The 16,074-nt window shown below is 37.9% G+C and overlaps 1 protein-coding gene and 1 pseudogene across 1 annotated transcript in view; one reads left to right on the forward strand and one right to left on the reverse strand.

The window, feature by feature from the left end:
- The window catches only part of SOX5 (SRY-box transcription factor 5), a 960,413-nt gene that overhangs the window by 901,841 nt on the left and 42,498 nt on the right, over window positions 1-16,074 (reverse strand). The window lies entirely within an intron of this gene.
- On the forward strand, window positions 7,353-9,342 carry LOC118623384 (annotated as a pseudogene).

The following is a 16,074-nucleotide window of genomic DNA, read 5'->3' on the forward strand; positions in this document are numbered from 1 at the left end:
CCACCCCAAGTAGAATTTTAACATCATTACCTAATGTATTCACAGCATCTATTGCCATCAGAAATTAAGCATTTTAAAACTGCAGTTGTTTATTTATGGTCTGCAACCCCATCCTCAACCAGCAGGCAGGGCCCATGAGACCCAGAGCTTGGTTCTTGCATATCCTGGACAAGAAAAGATTCACAAGTTAATGGCATGAGCAAAGCACTTTGAAAGAGAGGTGGCAGCTCAGGAAGATGAGTGCTACGGGCCCTGCAAGGAGAGAACACGAGCAGAGGCGCGGAGGAGCGAGGGCTGGAGCATGTGCAGGAAAGACAGGACGCTTCATAGCAAGAAAGTGACGTAAGGCCAAGCACAGCGTTAGAAAGATTAACAGCTGACTTCATAGTCCAGGCAAAGGATACTAATAACATTTGAGGCCATTCTGATTAAAAAATAATAACAAAACAAAACAAAAAAACCCTAAAAATCTCTGCCTTTTTTAAAAACAGAAAACTCTCCAAAGAGAACAGGAAGAGAACAACTATGAACTTGGTGCTGTTAACTCCTGGAACAGAAAGTACAATGTTATGAAGTATAAAGTTGAATATAATGATGAAATGTGTTTCTCTAATATCTGTTCAAAAGCCTTTTGCAAAATAAACACAGATTTATTATATCAAACCACCCAAAGTGACTCATCCCTTTGGAAGTGAGTCTCTGGCATCTTCTCTCCTCGGGCCTCAAATTCTTCCAGAAAGTCACGCAGGCGGGTGGCCTGCCGACAGCACAGGAGCCGGCACTCAAAACCCCAAATCCATGTCTGCCACCGCCTTCCCGCCGGACACGGAGCTCTATATCACTTTTGCATTTGTAAAATCCTTATGCGGCAGATGGTTTATGAATTAACTAATCAGTGACTGGCAAGTAATATACATTTTCAAAGTCATCACACTAATACGTCAAAATACATGGACTTTTAATGAAGTCCCTTACAAAGTATTCTTGCACTATCCCGTACTTGGCTTTTCTTTTTCTCAATCAGACAGTGCAAGTAGAAATACCCACAGGAACGCATATATGTGTGTGTGCACCACGAACAGTGGCTCAGTCCTTAAAAGTTCCCAGATAACAAAACTGAAAAAAGTGTCTTTTTAAAAGACATGATGATGTAAACACAAGGAAGTTTAAAATAACACTTGTATAAACTGTTTGAATTGAAGAGAAAAAAACACACCCCAAAAGAGTTTTGTCAGAATAAAAAGAAAACAAATCCCAAATCTTGACAGCAACATAAAAGCCAAACTCTCCCCCTTCCTTTCATAATGACTTTTCTATTGAGCTGCATTTTGACCTTTCATTACTTTCCCAACGTTGAAGGATATTGCCTTTCAAAACTCCCCATTTCTCTGCCGGTTGTACTATTATTCCTTCCCCCATTGTTGAGACATCTTAGCTACTGCTGTATAAGCACTGGTCTCTCATGACAAACAGAAACCAGCATTTTTACACACTTTCCACTTTAAATTCATACCCTGCCCCCGAAAAAGAAAGATAACCACAAACCCATAAACATACTAAAACAGAAAACAGAAAAGGTGGTTATCTCTTTGCTAGAAGAGAAGCAATGGGTGTTATCATCAATCCAGAGCCAATGCATCGTCCCTGCTCAGCAACAGGATTGCCATGTATGAAGGAAAAACAGCCTGCCTTCGTTAGCCAGAGCTGGAAGGGCGAACCAATGCATGATCTGACTGATAAAGTCTCATCACAAATTAGCCCATCTCTTTCATGGAAGCAAGCAAGGCAGAGACTACCACAATTTTATCCTCATAAATTAGTCAACCAGACAAACACTAAACAGAGCTTGCCACATGAGGGGTAAACTAATTTAATTAATCCATACACAGCACCTCATTAAGAGCAGTTTTAGCTCTAAGGTTGTGATCTCGTTGAGTCTGCATTATTTTCCACAAAGATGCCCACTTAGTTGTCAGGGATGAGAGGCCGGGATAGGGGCAAGACATATGCCTCTGTGTAGTACTGCGACTACAGGAACAAGCTGTATATGCCCACAACCCAAACCAGCATATACAAGACTTGAAGCATAAGCGTCCATGTTAATAGGTTACCTTTTGCATTTGTGACATGCTCCAAACTTTCAAGTAGCAGCAAAAACAAATACATTTCCTCACTGGCACAGTATAATTCTTAACTGATATAGTACACAGAAAAAACAAAAAGATAGAAAACGGAGTGTATGGAAAAAGTAAACATCCTTACAGATGCTTCTGGGTCATCTTGGGAAAAGACCCAATTGCGATGCTCTCCAATGTCTTCACGGATATTCTACGTTGTGCGGGCTGCCTGGACCTGCTACTTAGAAACTGCGACCTTGGCTGTGGCTGCATGCCACTAAATATTCTGATTTATTTATTTACTATTTCTTTCTTCTTACCATGCCCCTAGAAACACAGTCTTTTTCATGAATTCATAGGACATGATCTTAGTTTCTAAATACCGTTCTCCAGTGGTATGTAGCTACAGATAAGGAGACTTTGAAGTAGCTGACTTCAGTGATGGGATAGAAAACACAAGATGAGCCTGTGACATCTGTGGTGCCAGAAAACAAGGAAGTACTAGAAAAAGAAAAAAAAAACAAAAAAAACAAGAGCCTCTTAAAAGTACACAGGAATCAACCTGAACAGTTTCCAAAGGCCAAAAAATGGAAAGGATTTGACCAACAAAATAATAAAGATATTAGTAGACTGTAAACCATAAAATAAAAATAAATATTCTTGAGTTCATGATGTGGGATTAATGTAATTTATTGATGATGTAAATTAATCAGTGAATATGTAAACAGATAAATTGGGGGAAAGGAACAGTTCTTCCTTACAGAAAAATTCCAAATAAATGAAGGAAATGCAAAATCACCACTAGAATAGTATAGTAATAATCATTGCACAGGGTCTACTGATAAGTGCTACCATTAGTGGGCAAAGGCTCAGAAGAAACAAGATGTTTGTATAATCTCTTGTATTTCCCCTAAGGACATTTATTAAATTCCATGGGGAAAACAGAAAATTTACAATGAAGAAATGCAGCAGACATCATCTTAACCAAGTTATGGAGATTAACATAAACATCGTGTCATAAAACACAGTGTATCCCTCATATGTTGCCCTGAAAAAAACACATCACTGCTGTGATATTCTGGTCAAAAATGAATATCCTCAACCTGAGCATAGAAAAAATCAAACTCAAACTGAGAGATACTCAACAAAACAAATGATCATTAATTCTCAAAGTTGTCAAGGTCATGAAAGACAAGGTCATGGCCGAAGAGTGGTCACAGATTAGAGAAAACTAAGGAGATACAACAGCCAAACACAACGCGGGATTCTGGTTTGGGACTTGGGTCAGAAAAATAACATTACTAGGAAAACTAAGTGAAATTAGAAGAAGGTCTTAATCTAGAAACAATATTGTATAAATGTTAATTTGCTGATTTTGATCACTGTACTATGGTTATATAAACTGTTAGCATTAGCAGACACTGAATGAGGGATATAAGTAAAGTCTATATTATTTTGTGACTTTTCTGTAAGTCTAAAATCATTTCAAAATTAAATCTTTCTTAAAAAGACACTGCCAAAAGGAAGAGAGGATAGTGTCGGAGAGTCTACAGTGAAGCTGATAAAATCCATTGCAGAACCACCAGTCTAAATGAACAGTCATCCAGAGTGAACAGTTATATTTTTTTGTTTCTCAGATTAGAGATTCAAAGCCTTTTCCAACCAAATTATAGAAGAACATACAGGAAATGTTTTACTTTCTTTAACTCTAGGGCTATTTCCCTGTGGCTTTGCTTCATAGCAGTCTTTTTAAATATAATTAATAGCTAGTTAAGTTATACTGGCTACCTTATAATCTAATTTTCTTATGGAACTATTCCAATCATTATTGAATATAATACTTTCAACACTTATGCCTTTAAACTGAATGTATCAGACTCTAGGCCACATCAACAGCTCCACAGTGCTTATTCTTACAGGACTAAGTAGTCACTCTTCTAGACATGAGCCCAGGACAAACGAATGGGTCCTGAAAATAATATGTTCAAAATATTAAAATTTTTCAAATATATAAAAATTACAGCCACAAAAAGGCTTTTGACTTAAAGCTACACCTAATTCACAGATATATTTTTAAGAGTAAAAACAGTTATCAATAAAATATGCAAATGTAGCTACTTTAAAAAGAATTAACGCTATTACGCAAAAATACAAGCATGCCACAATCTCTTCAATAACAAACCTAATATTTAAAGCATATGTACATTATTTTCAAAATATCGACCATGTTTCCAAAATTAATGACAAATGCAAAACTGACAGACAACTGTGTAAATAAATTGTATACACAAACATTCAAATAGAACCTGCTCTTCCTTCTTTTTGTTAACAATGGCAAATAATATGAACTCTAACCCTAGTCCTCTTCCTTTTTTAAACAAAACCTGATCTGCTTTGAGCTCATATCTACCTTGATGAGTAAGTGGATTAAAAAGTCTAGCAAACTAAGCCTATAGCTAATCCGAAAAGGTGCAATTACAATATCTCCAACCACCCTGGCTGCTCTCACTTTTGTTTTTGTTGTTGTTGTTTTTTCATGCCGCATCTTAGATAAGATGAGGTGCAGGTGAGACAAAAAAAAAAAAAAGATCCAAACTATTTCAAGTATTACCTCTCAACCCTGGGGTTTACAAATTGTGCAGAGAGAAGAGGCAGTACAGATAAGGAGAGACTAAAAACCAGAATCTTTATAGGAGACTTTAGGATGTAATTGTGATACTCGTAAAAATTGTTTCAGATCTGACCATGTCATCAACCTTTACCTGAATCTGGAAAAGACAAGGAAGCCCCACTGTGCCCGGTTTGTTTTTTATTTATTTTGTAAGTTTCAGAAACAACAGCTCATATGGCTAAATTAGATCAATATCTGTATAATATCAGTATTGGGCTTTGAAATGACAGCTTGCAGTGTGCAAAACCTTGAGTTATATCTGGAACAAAGAAAGAAGCCATAGAAACAAAAGAGACAGTGAAGTGGAAACTCGTCAGGGGAATATGATCAATATGAGAGAACAGATGTTATGGAAATTAAAAATAAGAAAAAGATGGTGGTTTCTTGAGATGTTATTGAATTATGTAACAATTGAGAAAAAAATTAAGAGACAGTATGTGTCATGCTTTTAACATGGACCTTCTTTTGAATATGACAATATTTAGCCAGAAGGTAAATAAACCTAACCATAAGAACTTTGTAAACATACCCAGAGAAAAACAGGTGCTCTGATAACAAAAACCTATTCTCAGCATCACACCACCGTTAGACAGCTAAGTGTAACATCTGAGGCAACCAACCAGCCAAGTGGATCAAAACCCAATTTTTTTCTTTATTTTACAGGCAATTATTACACAAGTTTTCAAACACTGGCCCCATGAATGCATGAATTTTTATGTCAAACACTATCCTAATAGTATATGTCATTAAGATTAAGGTTTTACCACTTTCATACCTGGAAGATGAAGGGCTGGGTGTCTGTTCTTGTTGCATTTGGTTGGGGGTGAGCAGCAAGAGTAATTTCTCCAACAAATAGACACCACTATATTCATAGGCATTTCCTATTCTCCCTGTGTCTCAACTTTCCATAGCTCCATCCAGAACAGCTGAAGCACACATCTACTGCATTTTGTTCTAAGCATTTCACACATATTTACTAATTTAATATTTAGAAAACACTATGAGGTGAGTTCAATTACTACAGATGAGGAAACTGAGATACGGAAGAGTTAAGCAAGTCAGCCAAGGTAAATAATGGTCAAGCTGGAATTGAGTTCGGGCATGTTGGTGCCACATCTGATATTCTTAAGTCTCTACTATCTCTAGTAGTTTGGGGAATTTCGAAATGTTATCTTTTGGATTAAATGAATGGTACCAACACATGACTCATTGAATTCAACATGTCTTTAAAGCACCAACAGCCCTTCCCACTTCTTTGTCATAAAAACCCCCACTGCAGTCCCTAGACCTCTGGGCTCTGAGCCTTTGACTTCCTGCCACTTCTGGCTAGGCGTGTCCCTGCCTCTTCGGTTCCGCTTCCAGACGACCGGACTCCCTGTTTCTGTCTCTTAGATCCCCGAGTCAGTGTGGTATTTTTCTTGCCCCATCTGTTTAGTTTCTGTGGATAATTAAAGTAATATGTATATAAAAAATAGCTAGTTATTATTCACTGGAAAGCTCAGAACTAGGGGGAAAAAAAAGTTGGAGTGTTAATTGAAGTAATTTAATTACTTCAAGCAACAAACACATAAAATATATTTTCTAAATGTGTATGTTGGATCTCGTGTGCAAATGAAGGAAGGTAAAATTGGGGGTTTGTTGGGATAGGATTTTTATAATAAATACTTCTGACTCACACCATAAATGGAAATTATGAGAAATTAGAATATGTCTTACTATGCATATGAGGCTGACTTACTAATCAAATATCAGGTCAGACAGATGTTTCCAAAATTCCATATGAGCAGAAACCTGTTTTATTCCATTTCTGGGGACAAAAACTAAGGGCCTTATTGTAAGTAATGGACACCTTTGAGAATCTGATAAAGGCTATGTCTTCTTTACACACATACACACACACACACACACAGTACATAAACCTAAAATTTTACACACAATTTCATGGAAGCCGTAAACCCCTGAAAGTCATTCACGGACTCCAGTTTAAGAACCCCTATTCAAGGCATAAACAGCACCAAAAAAAGCATACACCTTGAAAGGACAGCATTTACAGAATTCATTCGTATAGCATGGCTTTTAAATGTAATATAGACCACATTTTTATATGGATATAATTTTTATTCATAATGATTTAATCAGGACAATACCCCAAATCTAGTCTTAATGATACTTTTTAGACCACAACCATTTAGAGTTTATTCATATAGAAAACGTATTCTGCTTTCCATTTGGGCCGGAAGTCCAGCCCACCCAGGGAAACACTTATCATCCTAGCGTGGGCCCTTAGAGCTTGCAACTGCAAGCGGAGAAGCTCCGGGATGCAGTCACCTCCTGCCGCTGCCATCCACCCGGAGGCCTGTGCACCTGACCTGTGGCCGCAGGGGGCACGAGCTTAGCGCTCCACCTGTCAGTGCAGCCCCCGAGGGTTCCTCCGCGCGTGCGCGTCCTGCATTTCTAAGAGTATTTATGGGAATGTTGAGAGTAATTTGACGCCAGACATTTTTGCCTTGTAAACTAACTTTTAAATTTTCCTCATGGTATAACACTAATAACAACAACAGTAATATGGCAACATTTCTCTACGTGATTTAAACATTCACGGGAACTTTCACATTAAAAACAATAATCAAAAGGAACAAGTAGCTACAGAAAAAAAAAAAAAAAGCAAGGTGCTAAGATGCTCAAGAACCCTGTGCTGGGATCCCAGGGTGGCCAAAGTGTTCAATCTAAGGTTAATTCATTCAGAAAACCTGTACAAGTTAAAGATGAGAGTTCTGCAACAACAAAGAAACTCTCAACGACTATCTCCAAAGCCACAAAACCTCAGCCTGTAAACAACAGCAGCAGGGTAACCGAGCCTCAGCGACGATGACTACCACTACACTTGTGACTCTACATCTGAGAACGAACAACTTCGGTGGCATCCTACTAGACATCACCACAGTAATACCCATAGTACTCGGGACTCCCTGAAACAAGGCATCAGTAGAAGCTCTGTCAATGTTCCAATTTGGAAACAGTCTCATAAGAAAGAATGACTACAATTAAATACAGTTTTATCTGGTGCCAAACCAGTTCTTCTCAGGAAGCGAAAAGAAATAAGACAATATCAAGAAGTATCATATCTGAAATTACAGCCAGGGCTGCTTTATCTTCTAATACCAAACTGATAGAAAGGTAAAAAAAAAACCCACTGACCAGCGCAGACATACTATAGCAAAAGCAACTACGGAGAGTAGAGTCCTTTTGCACTACCGTGGCAGAAGAAGATGAAAAAAGATTATTCAGTAAAAAGGTAAATAAGGCATTTCTGAATGCCGAAACCTGATTAATGAGGGATGCCCAAAAGAAGAAATATTGGACACACTAAATGACCTGATTAAAAATATTCTAGACCCCAAGACACTTGTTAAATACTGGATATGCCTTGCATGTTTTGAACCACTCACAGGTTCTACTGAAAACATGATTTCAGTCTATTGAGAAGGACATTCTGGCAGGAGCTCAGCCTACTGAAGAAATGTGACATGTGTCTGTAGATATTCTAACAATGAAGAGTCAAGAAAAAGTTAAATTTGGAGGAGACTTGTGCAACCAAGGAACAAATCCAAGAAGTCAACATTGAGGATATCGGTGTTAATCTAGAATCAGGAAAACCTGAAATGGAAAATAAACATCACAGAAATGTGGTACTTCAAGATTGTGAAAAAGAGTAAGTTAATAGCCCAGCTGGTGTGGCTCAGGGGTTGAGCGTAGACCCATGCACCAAGAGGTCGCTGGTTTGATTCCCAGTCAGGGCACATGCCCAGGTTGTGGGCCAAATCCCCAGTGGGGGGAATGTAGGAGGCAGCCAATCAATGTTCTATCTCATCAATGTTTCTATCTCTCTCTCCCTCTCCCTTCCTCTCTCTCTAAAAAGCAATAAAGGAAAAAAACAAAACAAAAAAAGAGTGAGTTGACAAAACAAAAGATTCAACCAATAATGATAAAACCCTCAATACAGAAACTAGAGAAGGTTGCTTAATTAAATATAACCTGTATACTACACCATACTTGCAAAGTATAAAAAAAAAAAATGCAGTGTGATGAAATCAATTCTACATTTGAAAAGCTAATGTTTCTAACACCAGGTAGATGTCCTCGATGACTTCAAGACGAGACTTCTAAATTGCCTGATTATAAAAGACCATCATCCTTGTTTGTCTTCATTGGAACAGTTAACAGCGTAGAAAGATGAAACAGATACTTCTCACCTGAGGATTTTTTTTCCATTTATCTTCAGATAGAGTGGGAGGGAGAGAGAGAGAGAACATCGATGTGAGAGAGACACATCGACTGGTTGTCTCCCACATGACCGTGACCAGGACTGGGGACTGAACCACAACCAACAAACCTGCCCTTGACCAGAATCAACCCCGTGACTCTTTGATCCATGGGCCAAAGCTCTAACCACCGAGCCTAACTGGCCAGGGCAAAAGAGAGGCTTTTATATGCCGCCCTAATGCAGCACGGTGCCAAGTGTATCTGGAGACTGAAACAACAGAAGAGAAATGAAGCTATGATAAGAAATGAGGTATTCATTTTTCCTGGGGTGTTTTGTTTGTTTGTTGTGGCTTCCTATGTCTCTTTGTTCAGGAGTTGTCCAAGTACACAAGTATTCATGGCAGTAAATTATTTTGCTAACATTCACACAATAGCAGGTGTTGCCTTCTGTGTTGCAGAAAGCTAAATCCTACATTGTCTATCTCAACAGACTAACATTTTCTCTAGTATTTTTGTCAACTAGTTTACTATACTCCTTTAGCATAATTAATAAATATTATTCTAGTTCAGTAGTGTTTCTAAAATAACCAATATTTAAACTTGCTTTGTAATATAAAAACTTAACTGTTAGATCAGGTCCCCTGAAACATGATAGTTACATATGGTGAACAGTTCTTCCCACACACATAAGTACCACTAATAAAACTGTTTATGTCTTTGAACTTATACTTTAATGGCATATATCCTCCACCAACTCCATGTATTCAAATAAGTAACTGGTAATTGTAAGAGATTAGATCATTTTAAAACTGTGTGATATGAATGTGGCTGAAAGTCACATACATAGACCCATCAATGTTCATACATTCCATCACCATTGTCTTCTCCCATTCCAGAGAGTAGGATTTTTTATTCTTTTTAAAACTGTGCCTAATATGTAAACAATAAATTACAATATCTACATAAAAAGTTAATGTGACCATAGTGTATTTTTCTGTAATCTTTTTTTCTATCACTTCATAATAGAACAGAAATTTTCACATGCAACAGTTATATTTTCACAATATTCTTTTTAATGAGTTTGCTATTGCACTGCTTGGATACCATAATTTTCTTAAGCAATGTCCCATTTTAATACATTTATAATGTTTTCAAACTTTAACTATTACCAATAAAAATGTTTAAAAAATCTAATCTGAAAATGGCCAAAAATGCTCCAGGATATATACAAGTTTACAAAACTATCCCAGAGAAAAAGGAGATGCAATGATGATTTTGAACAAATTATTTGAGTACTTTAAATTCTACCAAGTTTCTTTCTTTAGGATTGCTTTAGAATAAATCATCTACAGTGAAATGATTTTCCAGTTTAAAAAAAATGATATTTTTAATATATTGTGAGAAAGTTAATATCAGACATAACTATGGAATTTCATAGAAGGAAAAAGTAACATTTAGTTTGGCTCTGCAGGATTCACAATGGTGTCCTACAGCGGATGACTAAAATTTAGCCAGGTAATCAAAATGGAAAAAAAAAAAACACATTTTGTTCTGTCCTGTCTTGTATTTCCAACCTGTATTTCAGGGTAATCAAATATTTTTAGTTGATGAGGTTAAAATTCTGCTTTATAGAAGAGTTCCAACCAGGAAAAGTGGAAGAAATTATAAAACTATGCAATTAATGTTTTGTAACTCTTACAAAATAATTGATTCAATCAGTGATAATCAATGGATTAAACCATTAGTTAGACAATGATTGATGGTGAATTTTATAAGGGGCGAATGAGGCTGTCACCACTTAAACACTCTGATCAATATTAACATCTCAGATGATAGATAGATAGATAGATAGATAGATAGATAGATAGATAGATAATGGAAACAATCTAATCAAAACCCTAGAGATAATGTCTATTTATAGAAAGTACAGTGGATATAGAAACAAGTTACAAGTTACATAACACAAGAAGACAAAGAAATAAATAAGACTATGGAACATTCTATAGGAAAACTAACCTGGTTTTTACAACAAGAAAATAGCATTAATAAGAGAGGGGACTGAGAGCTGTTTTTGATTAAAGAAAATTAGAGACTTAACCAAACTTAATATGTGGTATTTATTTGGAGCATGATTCAAACAATCTAATTATAAAAAGATTTTTTTTTGCAACAACTTGGATATTTTCATTATGTTTAGGGAATTAGATAATCCCAAGGAATTATTGTCAATTTTGTTAGGTTTGATAATGATTTTGTTGTTAGGTATGAAAATGTCCACACTTTTGAAGATGCATATTGAAGTGGGGGCGAAACTGTGCGGTGTCTTGGATTTGCTTTTAAATACTTCTGCAAAAGAAAAAAGGTGTGGGGGTGGGGGAGGATAAATAAACCAGGGTAACAAAATCGTAATGTTGCATTGAGGTATTCTTTGTATATTTCCCTCTCCATTGTGATTATTTGAAAGTTTTCATAATTTTTTTTTCAGTGTAGCCAAATGACACAGAATAGAGAGATCTGAGTTGCAGCTTCATGCATCAGGCAGGGACAACCGTATAAGCATGAACTGTGACTCAAGAAACAGGGTGACATCATCAGAGAGCAGAGAGCAACAGGCTGACATCATCAGAGAGCAGAAGGGTAAGCAGCACAGGTAGGGCCAGGTCACAACAGACTTGATGCCAAGCTAAGGAGTTTGGGCTTTACACTGTAGAATATGGGAAACCAAGCAAGGGTTTCTAAGCAGAGACTTACATGGTTCGATCACACTCTCGTCTAGACCATCACTCCAGCAACCCTGAGCAGGGCAAGGTGGAAAGGGGATCAAGCCTGGAGAAGGGAAGCCCAGTTCGGGGCCTACTACAAACCTGAAGGCAGTGGGCGACAAAGGCATAAAGGAGAGCGGAAGTTGCATAGAGTAGGCGGCCAGGAATTAGTCATTGGAAGGGAAAGAAAGAACAAGAATTAAGGCTGACTTTCAACTTTCTGTAGGAGTAGCTAAATGACTTTGACACTGAGACAGGAAATTCAAAAGGAAAAGCATATATTTAAAAGGAGGGTAAAGAGAAAGGGGAAATAATGTCCATATTCAGCATGCCAAATCTGAGGTTCCTGTAGAACATCTGAGCTAGTAACACAGTACAGCTCAGGGCGCCGACCACAACCAGAGCTATAGATTCAAGGCTTCTCAGAATTTGGGCAGCATCTGAAACTCCAAGAAGGATTAAGATCACTCAGTCAATGGTCCAGGGGCTGTGTGTGTCACTGTCTGGTGTCCAGCACAGGATGTAGCATGGGGAGGGGCTCTCGGTAAGTATCAAAGAAATGGTCAGTGAGATTGCCCCAGGAGGGCATGAAGAGTACGGAGAGCAATGGACCAAGGATGGAACTTGGGAGGCCCCATGTTAAGGGGTGAAAACAGAAAGAGGTCCCTTGAAGGCAAAGAACAAAGCTCTACTAGCGAGAGCACAGACACAACACAACCCCGGAAACCAAACAAATAGAGAATTTAAAGACGGGACATTTGAGGTTTGGAAGACCCATTCACTGGGCAAAACTGAGGTACCTGATGTTCTCAGACCTCCTGAATCTCTGAGGCACATGAGCTACTTTGCTCACCCTGAAAATAAAGATGAGTAGCAGCATGATGGCCAGGCAGTGGACAATGCCACTCTGTAGAACCATGACATGTCACTTACCCTTTCTGAATGAAGCCTATGATCTATCGGACCTCTAAGGTTACATGTAATTCTAAAACACTACAAGAGCAAATCCTTTGGTTTAAAATCTTCCAAAGATAACAAGAACCAAGGACCCACTTTGAGATCCATTACATTTTATGCCAGATTTCTGCTCTCCTCACTTTTCCTTTGCTTCATCCTCATTCTCTCCTCCACCTTTGTGTGTGTGTGTGTGTTGTTCTTCTATAAGCGGTCTCTAAATTGCTTCAGAGTGAAAGTGATGGACCTCATATAAACATAAAAGTGACTGTGACATTTATGGCCACAAATAAAAGACGACAGATGAAGGGATATATCAGGCCCAGCGTTTATTTATGCCAGTAGTTCACAAACATAAGAAATACTAATAAATAAATTCCTAAAATATTCCCTGGGGAAAAGAGGAATTAATAGCGATCGCCAGAATGCCATCCAGCGGGCAAGCAATCATGAAAGCGCAGAGCACCGAACCCTGCGCCGTGGGACGGCAGAGACGCGCTCCCAGGGATGCACTGGCCTCTCGTCAGCCAGCTATAAAAAGGCCTTTTTCCTTTTCCCTGCGCTGATGTAGGTGTCATGCTCTTGGCCCAGAAAATAACTAGAAAATTAGTTCATGTTGCTCCAGTAAATCCATTAACTTTGGTCTTCTCTACACTAACTATTTAAATCATGTCAGAATGATAATACTTTAATGTTAGAACCAGAAATCCACTTACAGTCACAAAGAACAGGTGATGAATGTGACATTCTCGATCTTACTTTTATTGATAAATGTTGAGACGATTGGCCAAAACATTTAGTTAAAAGTGACCTGATTTCTTTTCACGTATACTGTATTAATGTCAGCACAAACCACTCCAGGAATAAAGAAGAATCATCACCCGATTAAGAAGTTTTATGCTTACTAGATCAGAGAAATTATCCAAATAGACTGGATTCACTTTTCGCAATTTCGCAATCAGGTAGCTACAGAAACAAGTGTATTTTCATGTTCAAAATAGACATTGTGTGTCTTACGATCTACAGTCAATACACAGGTAAGCACAGTGCATTCTGAAAGCAATTATAGAACACAAGTTAAGATGCAGAAAGAATATTCTACTCATGGATGGTGGAGTGAATAAATACACCTCCACTGACCTGAATGGACATTAGGCATATGTCAGAGATTTAAACGAGGTCTGGTCCTCTGCAACTCAATCAACTGGTTCCAACTTCCAAATGTTTAATGATCTTAAAAGAGTGTCCCCCCCCCCAATGTTAATTAAAACAAACCCTATAAACACCTAAAGGAGGGGTTATTATATAGGCATGAAGAGAATAACCAGGCAGGAAGAACTGGGTAGAGAAGCAAATGAGATGCAGATCACTGGCACCAGAAGTTGGGTAAGGTTATCAGAAACACATGTGTATATATGGCTTTTTAGAAATACACTGGGCCCCAGAAATTCTGATAGTATCTGAATTGCAAAATTCCACAGGTGATTCTGATGATCAGCCAAGACTCGAGTTAAGGGGACTAGGGTACAGTCCCCTTCTCTTCGGAGATCTGAAGAGAAGGAACACATGACACGTACCAGCATGATTTTGAGGTGAGGACCTGGCCCCAACAGAAATTTCCTTCACATATGAATCTCAGTTAGAAACAGGTCCCAGGATACGAGAACTCACGGTGCACAGTAAGTATTTCTGGCTGTGAGGAGGAATGAAGGAAGCAGCCAAGGACCATCTTTAGAGTGCATTCCACTTTTTGTACAATCACACAAACCTTGGGCTGTTATAACAAAACTGCTTCATGTGTGTCTTACTCTGTCTCCACTCTTAAGGAAAGCAAATTGCACAGGACAGGGAATGTGACTTATACATCACTGGGGCGGGCTGGGTGTAGAGAAGACACGCCATAAATTACTGTAACTACTTTGTTCCAAGTAAATCTCCGAACCACATCCCCTACCTTTGTCCTCTGCCCTCCTCCCTGAAGTCACAAGAACCAGAATATTTTTTTTCTATTTTGACTTTCAAAAACCCAAATTTCATTTTAAATACATATAATTTCTAATTGTCTAACTTAACGTTTAATTTGGTCAGCTGTTCACGTCCTACTTATTCACACCTCTTTCCCCATAACACCCAAGACTCCATGATTGTGTTAAATCTCTGTGCTAATTTACATGCCGTGAACATAGGAATACTGATTAGAAATGGTACCAAAAAATTTAATTGCATCAATTTGATTATTTCTAAAAGATAATTAAAAAAAACATAAGTTCGCTTTTCAAAATCTTAATGGAATTAACTTAATCAACATTTATTGAGCACCTCTGGTTTTTTTCGTATGCAATACTGCTTTAATGTAATTGGTTACCAGTTGATTGGTTTGCATACACACTTGAAAGAGATTTATACTCTACAGTGTACATAAGTTATAGCCAATGCAACAGATAATTGAGTGTGGTATTTGGGGTTATTTCTATACAAAATGGGCATATAAAATAGGCCTTTAGGAAAATATCTTTTTTTTCAATTTTATTTTGTATTAGTTTTAGGTGTACAGCTTAGAGTTTGAGGGTCGGGTACTCTACAGTACATGGGTTCCCCTTGGTATCTCCAGTACCCCAACCTGGCACCACACGTAAGTATTGCCATAATATTGAGTATATTTCCTGTGCTTTACTTACTTCCCATGACTATTTTGCAACTACCAATTTTTGTTTCTCCTTTTTTTCCTTTTTATTGAATTTATTGGGGTGACACTGGTTAACAAAATTATACAGGTTTCAGGTGCACGGTTCCACAACACATCATCTGTCCACTGTATTGTGTGTTCACCACCCCAAGTCAGGTCTCCTTTCACCAGTTATCCCCCCTTTACTCTCTTCCACCTCTCCCCTCCCCCACCCCAAGCAATCACCACACTGTTGTCTGTGTAGCTACCAATTTGGAGCACCTCTGATTTTTATCATAAATTTTAGTGAGTCAGACATGCATTTCAAAGTTTGCACAATAAAAACCATATTGAAATTATCACTGCAATACATTTTATCTGACAATCCATTATTGTGATTAAATCCAATATGAGTCAATTATTGTGGAAAACAATGAGTACCAGTACTTAACACCACATTCCAATCACAAGGCAGAATAAACAAAAGAATCATAAGGAAAGAAATTTTCACTCTTAAAGACTTTGCAGCAAAGTACTGAAGCATGCCGACCTTCTCTGCCCGAAGGTCAGAAGCCCGAATCAATTCGAGGTAAAGCGTCATTCTGTTCAGAGGTCTTAGGTTTGCTCAGCTGAAAAACTGTC

This window comes from Molossus molossus, unplaced genomic scaffold (assembly GCF_014108415.1).
Source record: "Molossus molossus isolate mMolMol1 unplaced genomic scaffold, mMolMol1.p scaffold_m16_p_10, whole genome shotgun sequence".
In the NCBI taxonomy this organism is placed as follows: domain Eukaryota; kingdom Metazoa; phylum Chordata; class Mammalia; order Chiroptera; family Molossidae; genus Molossus; species Molossus molossus.